General features: G+C 32.7%; 1 protein-coding gene and 1 long non-coding RNA gene across 4 annotated transcripts in view; one reads left to right on the top strand and one right to left on the bottom strand.

Moving 5' to 3' along the window:
* The window catches only part of LOC143052814 (neurogenic locus notch homolog protein 1-like), a 314,515-nt gene that overhangs the window by 129,689 nt on the left and 165,763 nt on the right, over positions 1 to 19,063 (bottom strand). The window lies entirely within an intron of this gene.
* On the top strand, positions 5,996 to 7,994 carry LOC143051397 (uncharacterized). 3 transcript variants are annotated; one of them, XR_012970744.1, is made up of 3 exons: positions 5,996 to 6,304; positions 7,054 to 7,121; positions 7,885 to 7,994. It is a non-coding gene; the product is annotated as an uncharacterized LOC143051397 (long non-coding RNA). The 3 variants fall into 3 exon arrangements; XR_012970743.1 differs by lacking the exon at positions 5,996 to 6,304 and adding an exon at positions 6,445 to 6,534; XR_012970745.1 differs by lacking the exon at positions 5,996 to 6,304 and adding an exon at positions 6,464 to 6,503.

Here is a 19,063-nt window from a genome sequence, read left to right as displayed (position 1 = left end):
ATAATATGCATGTATTACATTTATTCAATAACACATTTATCCGCAAACGTAGACCAGGTTTTAAACATATCATTGTATATGTTTCAGTTCTTATCAAGTTGAAAAGTTCGTTTGGCAACTATCATGTTTATTGCCTCTCTTTTATATAAATATAGACTATAACTGTTAAGTTGATACATCAAGTTAGTGTAAAAGAAAACAAATGGTAATTGTAAACGTATATGTCTTTAGTCTATTGTATTTGTTCTGATTATTAAGTCTTTTCCGTGTAAAGACCTTTTGCTTGAGTTGCGATTAATCCTTTCTCAACACAAAATGAGCTTTCATTTGACATTTTAAACTATAACTTCAAACTGCAAATAATTATTTGATCAAACATTTAAGAATCATTTTGAAGTGACCAGGACTGAAAGTCTATAATGGCGTACATCCACTTCATTTTAACTTAGGTTGATAGGTTTCTGATTGACAATCATACCACATAAGTAGAAGTAAGGAACTTACACATAGATGTTCTAAAGAGACCCCAATACAGAATGCATATGTCTTAGTGTTGGGCTTTAGCTTTTGTGAATAGATTTCATGGACATACCCACTACGGTTAATTGCTGGCTTATTTGCATGTTCGACTAAAAACATCAATTATATTGCCAGAGATGTCGCCTGCAGTAAAAGAGGGGGTTATAAGTTCTGTGACACTGTTCTCTCACTGGTATTTACCATGATTATATTAATTATAAAAAACAACTTGATAAAATATCTCGATCTTACTCTAAAAATTAGTCGATAAACATTAAGTATGCCACCCTTCACCATGATCAATTGAACTAATCCACAATGCTTTACAATTTAAAATAGTACCTTATCTTATCTTAAGGTTTAACATTTTATCAAGTGAAGGAACACATCATCAACCTTTTACTTTTTTGTATCTTTTCAATCATACCAATATGTTCAACACTCTTAGTAAACTATTGTTTTTGTCTCATACATTCTGGTATGCTGGTAGCATTTGTTGGCTGTGTTAGCTATTCTTTTTATAATGTATATTGGTACAAACAATTTTCTGAACGATGATAGACACAATTATAAAAAAACATATAGAAACAATTAAATAGTACAGACACTTTATAAACCACTTTCTTTAGTTTTAATTTCATTTCTGTAACTGTGTGTTCATGTTGTTGTTGTTGAACCAAATATTTTAAAATCAAAATTTATAAAATACAGTACCAAATATATATAATTTTGGAGCGTCCATAGCTTTATTGTTATTTTATTATCCGACATTGTGCTAGCTCTTAAAACATTATACTTTCATCACCATGTACGTAAGCCAACTCTTTGAAATTGGAAAGCACCTGATGTTGATTGTTATTTAACACAAAAGTTTTTTTTTATACTAAGACACCTGATTTTTTGTGTCATACTCTTGAAATGTATAAAAGAGGGACGAAAGATACCAAAGGGACAGTCAAACTCATAAATCTAAAATTAACTGACAACGTCATGGCTAAAAATGAAAAAGACAAACAATAATACATATGACACAACATAGAAAACTAAAGAATAAACAACACGAACCCCACCAAAAACTAGGGATGATCTCAGGTATAATATATGAAATAATAGTCTTTGATATTATAAAATTATTTGTAAAATTAAAGTACTGTCGTGTTCAAACTATATAATTGTTAAATATTATATTACTAAGATTCATTCAAAGATACCATATTACTTTATAAATTGTCCGATTCGTGTAATTTTTGTAATTTCATCTTTATCATATAAATGATAATGGTTTGATTTGAAATTACGTGTACCATTTCAATTATGGATAATGTAGTTTTAGAATTAATGATATAGTATCGTCTGAGAAAACGGAAATACAGTAATCATTTTTGTCAGCAATATATGCAGGTATGACAATAAAGTATTGATCATTGAACCAATACAATTTAAATATAAAATATTAATAACCATGTATTAATAAAGTGATTCATATACATGAAATGTCGTTTACATTTTATCCGTTTAATGAACATCTTAAAAAATATATAACTACAAACGAGACACATGTTTTTGTCAGAATGACACATGGTAGTTTTTTCAATTTATAGATGTTTACCTCCATTAAAGAAACTACCTTACTATAGCTGTTTTGCTTTAAAAATAACTTTTCGATTGTCCTGCACACTGAAGAAGCAGCGAAGCAGTTTATTGAAACAGGTGTGCTTATTTTGTTATTTTGTTCAGACAGAACAATTGTTATAAATTTTAAGTCTATTCTTTTAATTTAATTATAATTTTAAATTCCGGTTAAGAGGAGTAAATCAGAATGATATCAAACTTTGTTAGGACTTATAGTAAATAATTTTGTTTGAACAAAAGTGTATATATGATTAATCAGTTATGGCAATCAAATTTGGGTATAAACACATGTTTGTTTAACAAGTGAGTGGAAGTTACAAACTCACATCGAAAAACATACCCTACCCTCCCACGTTCAATTGTATTCTTGTCCATCTGATGAGTTAAGAAAATAATTCGTTTATATGTTGTACAGATATACCACTGTTCCATTTTAGGTGGATAGATTGGATCCCGCCATCAAGTTTAATCCGGTCAAATTATGTATGTACCTGTCACCAGTCAGGAGCCTGTAATCTAGTAGTTGTGGTTGTTTATGTGTTACATATTTGTTTTTCGTTCATTTTTTGTACATGAATAGGGCAGTTAGTTTTTTCGTTTGAATTGATTTACATTGTCCCTTTGTGGCCTTTCATAGCTGACTATGCGGTATTGGCTTTGTTCATTATTGAAGACCGTACGGTAGTGACCTTTAACTGTTTATTTCTGTGACATTATTGTCTCTTGTTGAGAGGTGTTTCTTGGCAATCATACCATATCTACGTTTTCAGTACGAGATGTTCCTTGACAGGTAGCATTTAGAAAATGTAAATCTAATGTAAAATAAAAAGACAAAGCGGATTTAACAACTGAATGTTAACAAAACAAAATTCATATTTAAAGGTTATCCAATATAAATTGATATTTACATTAAAAACAAATTTAAAAGTTCAAAAACGACATTTAATTGTACAATCTGAGATAAATGTAAACTCCGTCAAACACATTAATTTTAATGACCTTCGTGTCATAGGTACATGCAATATCTTAAGAAATGTCAAATTCCATTAATATTTGTAATCCCTACTATTACTGTATGCATTCCTAAAAACGTCAAACCTTCTTTTAAAACAAAGTTTATCTCGTCAGGAAGTTTATTTTCAAGATACGTTGTTTGTTAAAAGATATGTCAAGTGAAATGGTCTGATACATTTTAATTTCAACAAAATCGTCAATTCTTAGAGTTTCATATGAATTAAAGTTCATTATTGCAACATGTCTGAAACCACAAATAAACATACATTGCAGTTATTTGTATTGACGTCAATATTGAGTAGGTAATTATCAAATTTAACAAATGGCTATTTGATGACATTTAAACAAAATAGCCTTCTACGTCCTTACACAAATGAAGAAATGATTCAATAATATAAGATGTATTATGCAGGAGATTTGAACATGTAGAAAGAGTGCCGATTTATCTGCGCGATACAAACATTATCCTTCATTCTGTGAGTATACTTAGACATTGAGTGAATCAGTGGCAGTTGATTTTTTCGGCACATGCCTGTCTAGGAGAGTTGCGACGACGTACATACAAAACATTGACTCTTAGTTAAGAGGATAAATTTATGTGTTTAATATTGATCACATCTTGAGAAAGTTCTAAATCAAGAGTGAAGTGTTTAAATGGCCCGAAAACAAAGTTATATTGCAAATTGTAATGAAATGAAAACATTGTGTTTTCCGTAATGATATGCCCATGTTAGATAATGCTAAATACACTTGTTTTAATTGCTAAATATATTTGTTTTTATTCTGTCTTTTAAGACCATTGCTATCGGGCCTGGCTTTGTTATCATGGTATCTGCATTTCTGCGAAAAATCTTTTATTTCTCACAGCTAATAATACGAGTTTTAACTGTCATTCATCTCTCAAAGATTCTTGTTAAATTATTTAAAAAAAAGGATTTTACATGATTCACACAACGCAGAACATCGGTGGAGATTCTTACCTTTTTCATGTTATTATGTCTATTGTCGTTGACTAAAATTTATATTATTTTACTTAAAGTTCTTTTTTTTCCTATCCATACGTTCGCAGTATGAAAAATCTAGAGGTGATACGATTTGTATTTCAAAAGAAATAATTGAATAGCTGGGTGAATTGTGTCACACATCATGCACACGACCTCATATGATTTTTTTAAAACTATCCTTTCATCGTTGAGGCGTCATATAACAATGACAAATAACAATTGTATTTAAGGTATATAATTACAAGTCTTTACAATGAAATGACAGTTTTAGAATCGTTGACCACATTTAAAATTTTAGGTTACAAGGAAGTAATTATATACATAGGCTTTACAATAAAATGACAATTTTAGAATCGTTGATCACATTTTAAATTTTAGGTTACAAGGAAGTAATTATTTACATAGGCGACAATAGTAGCCTTATTTGGTTCGGACTTTTCACTATCAAAGATCCATTGAAAAAAATTTCGAATTCTGAATTATCAAAACCTTTGGGTGTAATTTCAGTGGTCAAACACATATGGTGCTGCAGCTTTTTTGATAGAAAAATGGCATCTTTTAAGGGTACTCAACGGTTCTGGAATAGTATGAAGTATGAATGAAGAACACCCCTTGCTTAATTTGGAAAAGACAATGTTGCTTTTCTTAGAGAGTTTACTCTAAATTTCTTGCTATTTCTACACCAATGGCCAACACCCATTTCTCACTATTTCAATTTTAATTTCTAATTACCAAGGCAGCAGAAAATAAATTTACTTCTACCTATAATCTTGGATGTATAATCTCGGTGGCGCCAGTCATCTTTATTTACTTTATTTTAACCTATATACACATTTCACAATATCAAATATTTACCTTCATTTCACCTCTTGATTTATACATGTATGTTTATTTCTATGTTTACAATGTATATGTGGTTGCTGCATCGGCAAGTGGATTCATCTTACGATTGTTAACAAGCTATTAAACTTATTTTACATTGATATGGGTGGTTATGATTGTTCGATATTGTTTTTGTGAAGTTTTCAGTAATTTAGCATGATTTAATGATGCTACATTTAGTACCCGATATAAGTAAAAAAAAAACTGCCAATATTTATGTCGCTGACGTATTCTACTTTTACAAAAATAGCTAAAACTTTACGTTATAATAATTTTGTAAAACTGATATATTTTGAGGCCAAAAAATGGGTATTACTGAACCTACTCTTTTCTGTTGATAAGTTATGTATTTTTATACATGTATGTAACAAAAGAAACATAAATTGAAAAAATAAGACAATCTCCGCCACCTTTTATTATTTTTGTATTCAAGTTTTTTTATTGGATGACCATTTGATAAAAATCAGATATATTCAATAAACTTTTAAAATATTTGGATTACATGCCTATTACTTCATACGGCACAGTATGTATACCAGATTTTTGTAACAAAAAATCATGCACGGAAAATAGTCACCAAATGTGTATTAGTCATTCAACTTCATCTGATTGACGGTTCAGTATCACACACTTCAACTTCGTACTTTATTTTGCCTTTTTAACGTTTTTGGATTCGAGCATCACTGATGAGTCTTTTGTAGACGAAACGTGCGTCTGGCGTATATGGGACAAGATCCCTAATGCGCCTTGAAACGAGGAAATCAAAAGTCACGTGTAAACAAAAATTCTCTGTGTAGTGATGTTTGACACTTTTCTATGATAAACAAGTGACTGAGCTTAACCATTTGAGTTAATTTAGAAAGTAGGGGAACACAGAATAAATGTGTAAAATCTATGGAGCTATTACATGTGTTCAAAGTATTAAATTTTCAAAGAACTTTTTGTGTTAAAAATGGGATTATTTACCATGAGGAGCCGCATCACAAAAGGATACTCGGGGTTTGTTAATTTACGGAAAAAGTAATCTCACTTCGTACCCCGAAAATTTAACCACATATTTCAAAATGTCTCAGCTTCGAAACAAGCCATCACACATATCCAAGTTAACGATATGGACTGAGCAACAGAAGAAAACGTTACCATTACGGCCTATTGAAAAACTAATGCGCATCTGTACCCAATTAGAAGCTCAATTTCAAAAGTTGTCGGACTGATTTATGGATGATTTCACCTGTACACCACCGAAAATGATGGTTTGTATTTTTGTATTTATACCTAGTTATCATAAATGGTTTAAGATAAATATTATTGATAAAGATCAGCAAAAACTCAAGGAAATTTTCGCTTTTAAAATACATTACTGGCACGTGGCTGAACACTTTTTTTAGGCACAATCATAACTTTGTTTACCTCCGAGAGATCCGAAAGGAATTTGTTTGCTACATTGAAAAGGCAAGAAATAACTTTTAAATATTATTAAATTGTAAGTAAACATGACACAATATAGTCTTTGTTATGTAATTATCACTCTGGTCTACAGGAATACCTGATAATCAAGGGAGATAACACACTTCATACGAGTAAAGTGAGATACATCATCGCATGTGCTTTTAACCAATGATTTGACCCCTGGTCAGTAGATATCATATGCATAAAAAACAGAAAAAAACATTTACATGCTTTAAGAAAATCATGAATTATTATTTTTAATGCACATGAGCAAAACAAAAGATATTGTCATTTTTCAGCACTGAAAAAGGGGGTGGGTCAAACTTTTTTGAAAACAATATTTCTGCACCTATTCAATTATTAAGCTAGTTAGCTACTACCCATTGCTTCTAATACAAAAGGTTTAAATGAAGGTGGCTAAGCCACAAGGGAGAAGCATTTGTCTTTCTTTGTGATTAATCTTTCAAGAATAAGATTTTTCTCTCTCAATAATACTTATGTATTTAAATCAAATGATAACAAAGCCTGAGTATTTTTTTTTGTCTTATTTCAGTTCCAGACGTATCATTATTTTCAACCTGAGATGGCAAACTAGAGGTTTTAAAAAGTCCTGAATAACTGGTAAGCATTTTGTTTTATTAGGCAAGCTCTAAATTGTTTTTTATGATATTTATGCTATTGAAATTACAGTCGGTATGTTAAAAATATGCTAATATGAAAACTGTTGCTATGGTCTTGGTATTAAATGAAAAGGCTTAGTTACAGATCGTTACGACTCAATATTTCGAGTTAAATCTTGCGGCAACTGTTTCTCATGTAACACTGCAAACTATATTTAGCACTACTTTGATCTGTCGTTATTTAATGACGCCATTATACATGTGATGTCACAATGTTTCCGTTAAGACCTCTTGTGGATTTCTCACTGATAAAAGGTTTTCACTGAAATACATGTAAAAAACATGTTTTTCTCAAATAGAATTATGTGAAAGGACAAGTTTTGAAAATTTGCACTATATTGTACTCTAATTATATGATATGGATGATTTCCAAGTAGTTTAGAGTGGTTTTAACAGTATTAAATACCAGATTTCCACTAGTAAGAATAATGATTTTGGTGTTGTTTTTTTTATACAACCTTCATTTTTGCATAATTTCTCTGTCAAAATGCACTTTAAGGCACAAGAAAATTTTGTAGAATGCTTTAACAGGGTCTGTGTATTGTAATAAGAGGTTATAATCAGAAGTTTTGTCCTTGTTTTGACTAGTGAAGGTATTCTGGAAGAAATTACTTATACATACTCATTGTATTCAAAATAAATGAATATAGCGACGAAAGTGTCATTGCCTTATAGTGCTAAAACAACTTTATTTTTTTTTTCAGAAATGGACAAAAATACACAGATTTATTCAGAATGTTATACCGATGAAGATCACATAAAAATATTTGGAAAAATCAGAAGTATGGATTTCAATATGGGACAAGATCCCTAAGATCCCTAATGCGCCTTGAAATGAGGAACTCAAAAGTCACGTGTAAACAAAAATTCTCTGTGTAGTGATATTTGACACTTTTCTATGATAAACAAGTGACTGAGCTTAACCATTTGAGTTAATTTAGAAAGTAGGGGAACACAGAATAAATGTGTAAAATCTATGGAGCTATTACATGTGTTCAAAGTATTAAATTTTCAAAGAACTTTTTGTGTTAAAAATGGGATTATTTACCATGAGGAGCCGCATCACAAAAGGATACTCGGGGTTTGCTATTTTACGGAAAAAGTAATCTCACTTCGTACCCCGAAAATTTAACCACATATGTCAAAATGTCTCAGCTTCGAAACGAGCCATCACACATATCCAAGTTAACGATATGGACTGAGCAACAGAAGAAAACGTTACCATTATGGCCTATGGAAAAACTAATGCGCATCTGTACCCATATACAAAATGTAGTCCAGGTATATATGATGAGTTTATTTATAACCACCTACATGTAATATTTATTGAAAATTAGGTCTCGTCCTGAACATGTACAATATACTTTTCTTTAAACGTTTATTAGGTCTCGTCCTGACCATGTACGATATACTTGTCTTTGAACGTAAAACAGGCAACAGTGAATACATGAGGAAGTTATTGATCGGTAAATTTGTCCTGTACTACTCGTGCGTACAATTGACATCATCGGTAATGGATTAGAACTGTCTGGATGTGAAACAGTCTAAATGATGAGAAGTATGCAAACTATATATTATCGTATTATTGATAGCTTACAATGTCAGGGAAACAATTTGAAAGGACTTAATATACTAGTATTTGAAAGAGTAAATTAATTATTGTACTTTGGTTATATTTTCATGATTGAACACCATCTTCATTTGACCTCCCTTTCTAGTAGTGATGCTTTCAAGGGTGTCAGTTCTGATATTTCCCCTTTTTTGAATTGGTTGTTATTATTTTTATCTTGAAATAAAAGTCAGTAATGCTTAACAGGTCTATTACAATGAGTTGTATCATTGACAGTCATACCACATATCTATTTATTTTCACAGAAAAATATATTTAAATATTTCAGTACCAGACTAGCAGTATCGACTCAATACATCTACATCAAATGACTTAACAGTAGAGTTCAACTAGTACGTTTGAGTCATTGTAAGTTCATAATAATCGTCTTCGTTTTGTCACCTCAAAATCATCAAGTCATGCTTCATATACCTACTAGGTATAATGAAAAGAGATTTAAACTTAGTAATAAAACATAATTGTATACATGACATGTTTAAGTGTTAACAATGCAATACATAACTAGTAGGTTGTCACGGACGGACGGATTGTATAAGTCTTTCAGTGCTATTTTACACTCTTGACTAAAGAATCAACGATAAGAATAAATAACTAATTTTATAAACAAACAAAAAAAAAACGATTAAGAAGAAAAATACATCAAATTATTATGAACATTTAAAGTCCAAAATTATTCCAACATCTTCAGCTGTTTGTATATCCAGATAACTTCTCTATATGTTAGTTCGTTATGACTAGTTATGGTATCGTGCACGACAGTTTCACTTTTATACGTAGATATGTTGTTTGTTGTATGATGTATGATGGCGTTCAATATATATGACCACTCTTAACACCGCATCATTGTATAATCTGGTTTAGTTTAAACATATTTTATTTGCTGAATTAAAGCAAAATGGATTAGACACTGGTAAATCATACTTATGAAGTCTTCTCCATAATACAATATAAAGTTACAATAATAGTATAATATAATGGACATGCATATAAAACAAACAATTTATGCAATATAATACTAGCTTTGATAGGTGAACAAAGAGGATAGAAAGTAAAAAGAGAAAAAGAAAGTTTGAAAAGTCGTATAATTCTGTGACGATGACTTGTGAATTGATGACAATGATGACGTTCCGTGTCAGTAATAATAACTCTCTATCAATGTATAAGAAATCTGTTTGACCTTTTTAATCTGGTGCAGGCTGGAACCTAATAATAATATAATTGTACAAACTATTTAGTACGATTATCAATTTAGATATGCATTTTACGTGCACGTTCATGCATCATAAACATGAACTCAATAATATCACGTTCATGAAATGAACATATGTATTCTATTGATTTACGAAAATAAATACGCACATACATTTTATGTGTAGCAAAATGTATCATACTGTAATAAATATCATAATTACGTAATTAACAATCTTGTTCTTGTTCACTAGTAAAAACGCAAATATCTGAATATAAAACATTGTTTTCATATCTTTAAACCCGTTCACATAGCATTCTTAATTGTACAATTTACATGATGGAAAATTGTCTGCAAGTTTCGGAAATTTTACAAACAAAAGTAACACACATAAAAGTACAAATATATGTAAGAATAAAACACTTACCTCGAAATTGATGGACTATATACAGTAGAACCATTGTAGGTTAAATTTAGATATCAAATATGAAATGCTCTAACGAGTGTGGCATCCTTCCACACCAAAATCTAAAACAGAAATAAAAGCCAACGCGTCCAAATAACTCATCTGACCACTGTGTTAGACTCTGACGACAGTAATTGTCGAGACTACGTTACTGAGAAATACTGGGATACTCTTTCTAAAGGAATCATCACTGTAGTCAATTGGAAAGCAGCTCAACAAGATGTACCTGTACCTGTACCGCCTCATTCATGTATTAATGTTATTTCAGAGTTATTTTAAATGGAGAGACCATTTTCATATTTTTACTTCGTTTTGGAATAGTTTTTGTAACTTTTGCACCACCCTCTACGACAAAAGTGTTCCAGCTAAAGTATATACGGATCTAGAGGGATGGCTGAGGGATTATTACTGTCAACGATTTACAGTAAGTTGAGACCTGGTTTTGTTAAGTAGATGCGCTGCTTCGTTGCCTCTGGTGCCAACTAACGGCATTGGGATTATTTACATCGGGTATCAATTTGTTCATTTTTCAATTATCTCTTAATTTATGTAAGCTTCACCTACCTGCCACCCTTCATTTTCCATATTTGAACAGTTTTTACAGTGATCCATCGAATCAGACATTTTTACATTTATTTTCAAAAGGACGTTAAGTTACGAGAGATTTCTGACACGCTTGTCTGGCAAAACAGACGTCAGAGTAATCTCGGACTAGGTTTTGTGTGTTCGTTCAAGATCAAACTAGTGTAGTTTGTTATCTTCCTTAATAACGACTTTAAGTTAACTTTTTGGTTAGTTAACAATAAAAAAAAAACCTTCAGACAGCTTCCGAGCAAGAACCGATGCCACTAGACACAGCAATCCGCAGGACATCGGGAAAGTTTGGAATGCCGAAAGTCTTGCTTCGAAAGTTTGATTTCCAGTTGTCTCCTCTGTCATTTCCCACAGTATGTATGCTTACTCCTCCGCATGACTACCCGAGTGCCCTGATGCCTACTCCTCTGCATGACTACCTGAGTGCCTGATGCTTAATCCTCCGCATTACTACCCGAGTGCCTGATGTCTACTCCTCCGCATGACTACCCGAGTGCCTGATGCATACTCCTCCGCATGACTACCTGGTTGCCTGATGCCTACCCCTCCGCATGACTACCCGAGTGCCTGATGCCTACTCCTCCGCATTACTACCATAGTGCCTGATGCCTACTCCTCCGCATGACTACCCGAGGCCCGTGCCTGATGCCTTGGCCCGTGCCTGATTCCTCGGCCCATAAAAATTGTCAATTGCTGACGGTAAAAGTCAGAAGGTAAATAAGTAAAAATCCAAATGAGGAAACGAGGACGGCTCAGGTAGACAGATTTAGAAAAACAAAATCTGATTTAAATTCAAGTACAAAAAATAGATTTATGTTTAAAGTTTGTGTTTGATCAATCTTCAGATATTTTGAGCCGGTTAAACAATGCAAACAACGATACAAATGGATAAATTGGTGAATATGATGGCATAATTGATTACTTGTAACAGAAGCTAATACTTCACGCACAAAAAAATGGAGGGAGTGGTGGAGGAGGTGAGGATTTGTTTGGGAAGGGGGGGGTGTCGATAAAATGCAGATTGTTATTTATTAAACTTTTGTACAAAGCCGGTTAGATGTTTTAATTACATCTTTCGGTAACCTTGCGTGTTGCACACATACCCAACCCTTCGAAATTGCACGTGTTCTTCATTTTTTTCTTTTTGTTTGTTTCATTTTTTGAATCTGCTGCATAACACACTGAAGGAAAGGTTGAACAAACGAAAAATCAGCAAAAAGGAAATAAAAAGACATGATCAGAGGACTACAAAAACACATGATGGACAACACTATACTGAAACTAGAGATAAAAGTGAATCATGGACCCCGAATACAAAACACACGATGGACAACACTATACTGAAACTAGAGATAAAAGTGAAACACGGACCCCGAATATAATTGTACAAACAATCTCAGATCTCCTTAAAAAACAACATTGTAACATGTTTAAAGTGGAAACGAGATAAAACATTTCTATAGTATGTCACTTCTCTATTAATAGTGTGAATGTTATAAAACTTACATATAATCATTTTTTTTTCTTGTTAATCATAAAATATTTTATAATTAATTTATTTTATACTCGCACAAAATTCCTAATATAATGTATATTCTTCAAGGTAACAAAATATGAAAATGTGCATATCTTCAATGTACATTAACAATGCCCGGTGACCCATACGTTTGATTATAATTTTGAAAATAAATTGCACGAAATAAACTTTAATGTTACACTATAGGCAGTCTGAACAAATGTTTCGTTTGCTATTTTGACTAATAACCATCTACAATGTATTTTTCTTTTTTTTTCAGTTCCAGAATCAAATAAAAAGATTAATCAAGAGATTTTTGTTCGACGGCAGTATTCTTGATTTGCGAATATTTAATTAATCAATTATTCTACGGAGGGATGGATTGGTAAATTTGAATATCATACAACTTGTTATAACATAAAATGTATAATTTGTTCTACAACTCAATCATACTACATCATTGTTGAATAATATTACATGTAATAACGTAAAATAAATTATTTGTTATACAACTAATGGATATTACATACTTATTGAGGGATAGTGCCACACGTAAAAGACCCAACATAAAACTACAAACCTTTGAGTGTGCTATCAGTTCAACGTTTGGAACAAGTAATTTCGTATTTAATGTATATCAATGCAAGGGAATGCTAACGACGGTTCAAATTTTACTGCACGAGAGTAGCATTTGGAATATCAATGTCTCTTCAGGTTTTTTCGATGCCAAAACATTTTAAATCGAAAATTTTTATTCTACCGTTGAAGATCTAAAAATAAGCAGAAGGGACCAATAGATTAAGGCCAACTTTGCTCGAGGAAACAGAGCTATTGCATGACGGAGTTGAAAGTTCTGAGCAAATTGAAATACTGAATGATACACATTTCCCAACTAACAGCACGTTATTTTGGTAAAGTCCTTTCGCAGCTGTCGTTTGCAATTTCAAAAGTATTAACATCAATTTGGCATTTTATTGTTTCAGTGTTATAATGTGTTGTAAGGAATATTTATCTCGTAATATCACATTTGATATATTTTTAATCATATTTATCCAGAACGTATTGTCGTTTTACAAGCCGATGGAAACCGGGAGGCACATGAAGTTGATTCCAAATGATGATGTACACTTCCACATTGTCCAAATCGTGTAGTACCTAAATCATGGGTAAAGTCAGATGTCAAATGTTTACCCGTGTTATCCCATACCCAAACACTTCCAAGATGTGTTATTGCCGCTGACCAATAACTGCCATCTACAAAAATATATAAGTTTTTATCTTAATGCTTACAATGTTCCAGATGACCAACATCTGTAGAAGAAAATGTTTTATATAATTGTATATTGTGCCTTCCAAATGCTGTGAAGAATATTATATGTAGGTTTACAGATGTCATTTAGTCGTATATTGTTATCTAAATGGAGACGCAAATGTCAAAGAAGAACAAAATCTTTAGATGTAAAGAGATTATTTAGTTGTATAGCATTTATCCAAATACCTCGAATGACACAAACGTTCACAATTTATACATATAAGAAGATGTGGTAGGAGTGCTTAAGAGACAACTCTCCATCCCAAGTCATAATTTGTAAAAATTAACCATTAAAGATCAAAGTACGGTTTTCAATACGGAGCCTTGGCTCACACTGATTAGCAAGGGCCCCAAAACATGACTAGTATAGAACCATTCCAACAGGAAAACAAACGGTCTTGTCTAAATAAAAGGCGAGAAACGAGAAACATTTATGAACCACACCAAACAAACGACAATCACTGAACATCAGGTTCCTAATTTTCGACTGGTGCAAACATATGCAGCGGCTTTACACGTTTTAACATGTACCAACCTTTCATGGAATACAAGTTTAAGCCTGTAATTCAGTGGTTGTCGTTTGTTTATGTGTTACTCATTTGTTTTTCGTATTTTTTTATATAAATAAAAACACTATAAGATATCAATTGATTGCTGAAAATATATATATCGTATATAGTTGTGCTTCGTTTATCAGATACAGATGAGTTTAATTGTTAACTTGCTAGCTAATGTGGCGACATCGTCGTTATTGAGCTTATTTTGACAAAACTGACTTCTAAATAAAGGCAACAGTAGTAAACCTTTGTTCGAAATTCATAAATCGATAAATTAATCCGGGTTACAAACTAAATCTGAGGGACACGTATCAAATATAAGAGAACTGAGGAATGATTTCACAATATAGGTTTTAATCAATATCAACAACCAAAAAAACCAAAATAAACCTTCTTATATCTTATGATTGGCTGACGTTGTTTTGTTTGTAAACATAATTTTGTCATGTGACCATGCCGTCATCACCGTGTTTTCATGGTTAACTTTACTCCGATTTAAATGGAATTTAGAATTAAATTATAAGAAATGACTGTAATATTTTTTCTGTCTATTCTAAATAACATAAACAAAATAAATCATATAAACTCCAATATACCAACATGTCTATTTATAACAAACCAAATTAATTCAAAATTCTTACCAATATGCAGATGGCCTGGACCATAGCGTAAAAAGTAACGCATGGTATGGCCCATTTCATTGTCCGAAACAAAATCAATAAGTGAGCCACAATGACTTGTACAATAATTCTGAAAAATACAAATTGAGTAAATCCGAAAACAAGATCAATATAGAAATAAACCAGAATGGATTCATTTTTAGAAAATTTTAAGAATTAATAAAAGATCATAAAACTATTAACAACTAACTATAACAACTTTAAGTAACTCGTAGATATTAGTCACGTATTGCAGTTGATATCGAATAGGTCATTTTAATGTATGTTGGCGTGTGTTTTTTTTTTGCACTTCAGCGTTTTTGTTGTTTTGTTGATTTCCTCTTATAGTTGATACATTTCCCTCGGCTTTAGTTGAAACGCTGATTTTATTTCTATCAATCGATTTATGAATTTTGAACAACGGTATGCCACTGTTGCCTTATTTATCGTTCATTGACGTTTGAAGAACACAGTTCAGCAGTATAAATAAAAAAGAAGATGTGGTATGATTGCAATGAGACAACTCTCCACAAGAGACAAAATGACACAACAGTTAACAACTAAAGGTCACCGTACAGTTCAGCAATACAAGTATATTCTAAAGAAAATATCTCATATGACGACTTCCTAACCGTACACAAAGTATATTATAGTGTCTCCAACAACTGTATTCTATCGTGAGTATACCTTTGCATCCTTCCAAGACATTGATACAGTTCCAAATAGGTAACAGAAGTTATTATGGGCAATGTACCCCGTCGGACATTGACTTTGAAAGTTCAGATTACACCCTGCAAATAACAGAACAATGAATAATGAAAACATTTTCCAAATGTGCCCTTACAATTGTTTTTCTTCATAGGTCACTGTTGTCAAGCGCATGAGAATTCTTGCTGTTTTGCGGTTATATTTTAAGTTTTGTGGCTTGCTGTTTGTGTTATCTTTCATCTTTCACTGAAATTTACATAGTTATCATGGTTAACTTTCCTTTCATTATTGTTTTCTATTATATAAATTGAGACATTTGAAGAAAAAAAACCGAACGTAACCACTTCTTAAGGCAAAGTCGACCTAAGATAAATTTGGCAATTTTTTAATCCATTTTTATACATAGTTCTTCGCAGGATTATAATCTGTACATCCTTGGTTGTCAAATGTTTGGATTTGAGCGTTCCTGAAGAAGATAAATCCAGAAAAGCACTTAAGACAAACGAAATTAGTAGTGTTTTTAAAAGTTTTTCAAGGGACTTGCTGTTAACTTTTATAGACGAGGTGTTGTTGTTGTCGATGTGTGTGATATGATAAGGTACATAATGACTAACTGTTAAATGGACGATGTGTTGTTGTTGTTGTCGTTGTAGGAATCGGTATAATGAGGTATATATTTTCTAAATGACGAACTGTTTAATGTAGGACGTGTTGTTGGGACTGTAGGAATCAGTGTTAATTGCATTATGACTTCAGGTTACATTTGTAAATGTAGGACGAGATGTTGTTGTTGTATGAATCAGTGTTGTGGGTTCTCTGGATTAAACGAGGCACATACAGACGAACAGTTGACTGTAGGACGCGGTGTTGTTGTCATTGTTATAGTTAGTGCTAAGGGCTCTGTTGGATACAGTTAGGTACAAATGACTTTCTGTCGATATAGAAATATCTGAGTTAGGGACTATGTGGGATACAGCAAGGTACGAATATATGATTAACTGTTAACTGTACATGGTGTTGAGTTGACATTATAAGAGTGCGTGCTTTGTTATTTTTTTTGATACAATGCAGTCTACAGTGTCTTACGGTTAATCGTTGGGCGTTGTGTTATTGCTGGCATTGTATGAATCGATACAAGAGGCTCAATGTGATACAATTAGGTTCCAATGACTAACAATTTGCCGTAGGACGTGGTGTTTTTGTTGGCGGCGTTGTATAATTCGTAGTTAGGGGCTCCGTGGAATACAATTAGGTACACATTGCTTACTGTTAACTGATGGACGTGGTTCTGTTGTTGGTGTAATATTCGGTATTAAAGGCTCTGTGGGATACAGCGATGAATACATTACTTACTGTTAACTGTAGGGCGTGGTGTTGCAGTTGTCGTTGTCGGACTCGGTGTAGGTATTGTTTTCTGTGTTGTCAGAGAAGAAGCTAGATTATGATTGCACAGATCGGTATGACAACATCCACCTTTTGGTTGTAATGATTGTCGTTTACCAAATATGATTACAGGTAAAGCAGTGAAGCGTTGACATGTCTGTGTGTAAAAGAAATATAGTTATAGACATGATCAGATGACTACAAAAACACATGATGGACAACACTATACTGAAACTAGAGATAAAAGTGAATCATGGACCCCGAAAAATAAACACACGATGGACAAAACTATACTGAAACTAGAGATAAAAGTGAATCATGGACCCCGAATAATAAACACACGATGGACAAAACTATACTGAAACTAGAGATAAAAGTGAATCATGGACCCCGAATAATAAACACACGATGGACAAAACTATACTGAAACTAGAGAGAAAAGTGAATCATGGACCCCGAATAATAAATACACGATGGACAAAACTATACTGAAACTAGAGATAAAAGTGAATCATGGACCCCGAATAATAAACACACGATGGACAAAACTATACTGAAACTAGAGATAAAAGTGAATCATGGACCCCGAATACAAAAACACACGATGGACAACACTATACTGAAACTAGAGATAAAAGTGAATCATGGACCCCGAATACAAAACACACGATGGACAAAACTATACTGAAACTAGAGATAAAAGTGAATCATGGACCCCGAATACAAAAACACACGATGGACAACACTATACTGAAACTAGAGATAAAAGTGAATCATGGACCCCGAATACAATAACACACGATGGACAACACTATACTGAAACTAGAGATAAAAGTGAATCATGGACCCCGAATACAAAACACACGATGGACAATACTATACTGAAACTAGAGATAAAAGTGAATCCTGGACACCGAATACAAAAACACACGATGGACAACACTATACTGAAACTAGAGATAAAAGTGAATCATGGACCCCGAATAATAAACACACGATGGACAAAACAATACTGAAACTAGAGATAAAAGTGAATCATGGACCCCGAATACAAAAACACACGATGGACAATACTATACTGAAACTAGAGATAAAAGTGAATCATGGACCCCGAATACAAAAACACACGATGGACAACACTATACTGAAACTAAAGATAAAAGTGAATCATGGACCCCGAATACAAAAACACACGATGGAAACACTATACTGAAACTAGAGATAAGAGTAAACATGGACCCCGAATACAAAAACACACGATGGACAACACTATACTGAAACTAGAGATAAAAGTGAATCATGGACCCGAATACAAAAACACACGATGGACAACACTATACTGAAACTAGAGATAAAAGTGAATCATGGACCCCGAATACAAAACACACGATGGACAACACTATACTGAATCTAGAGATAAAAGTGAATCATGGACCCCGAATACAAAAACACACGATGGACAACACTATACTGAAACTAGAGATAAAAGTGAATCATGGACCCCGAATACAAAAACACACGATGGACAACACTATACTGAAACTAGAGATAAGAGTAAACATGGACCCCGAATACAAAAACACACGATGGACAACACTATACTGAAACTAGAGATAAAAGTGAATCATGGACCCCGAATACAAAAACACACGATGGACAACACTATACTGAAACTAGAGATAAAAGTGAATCATGGACCCCGAATACAAAACACACGATGGACAACACTATACTGAAACTAGAGATAAAAGTGAATCATGGACCCCGAATACAAAAACACACGATGGACAACACTATACTGAAACTAGAGATACAAGTGAATCATGGACCCCGAATACAAAAACACACGATGGACAACACTATACTGAA

Source organism: Mytilus galloprovincialis, chromosome 11, assembly GCF_965363235.1.
Source record: "Mytilus galloprovincialis chromosome 11, xbMytGall1.hap1.1, whole genome shotgun sequence".
In the NCBI taxonomy this organism is placed as follows: Eukaryota; Metazoa; Mollusca; class Bivalvia; order Mytilida; family Mytilidae; genus Mytilus; species Mytilus galloprovincialis.
This window is presented reverse-complemented; position numbering and strand designations above follow the sequence as displayed.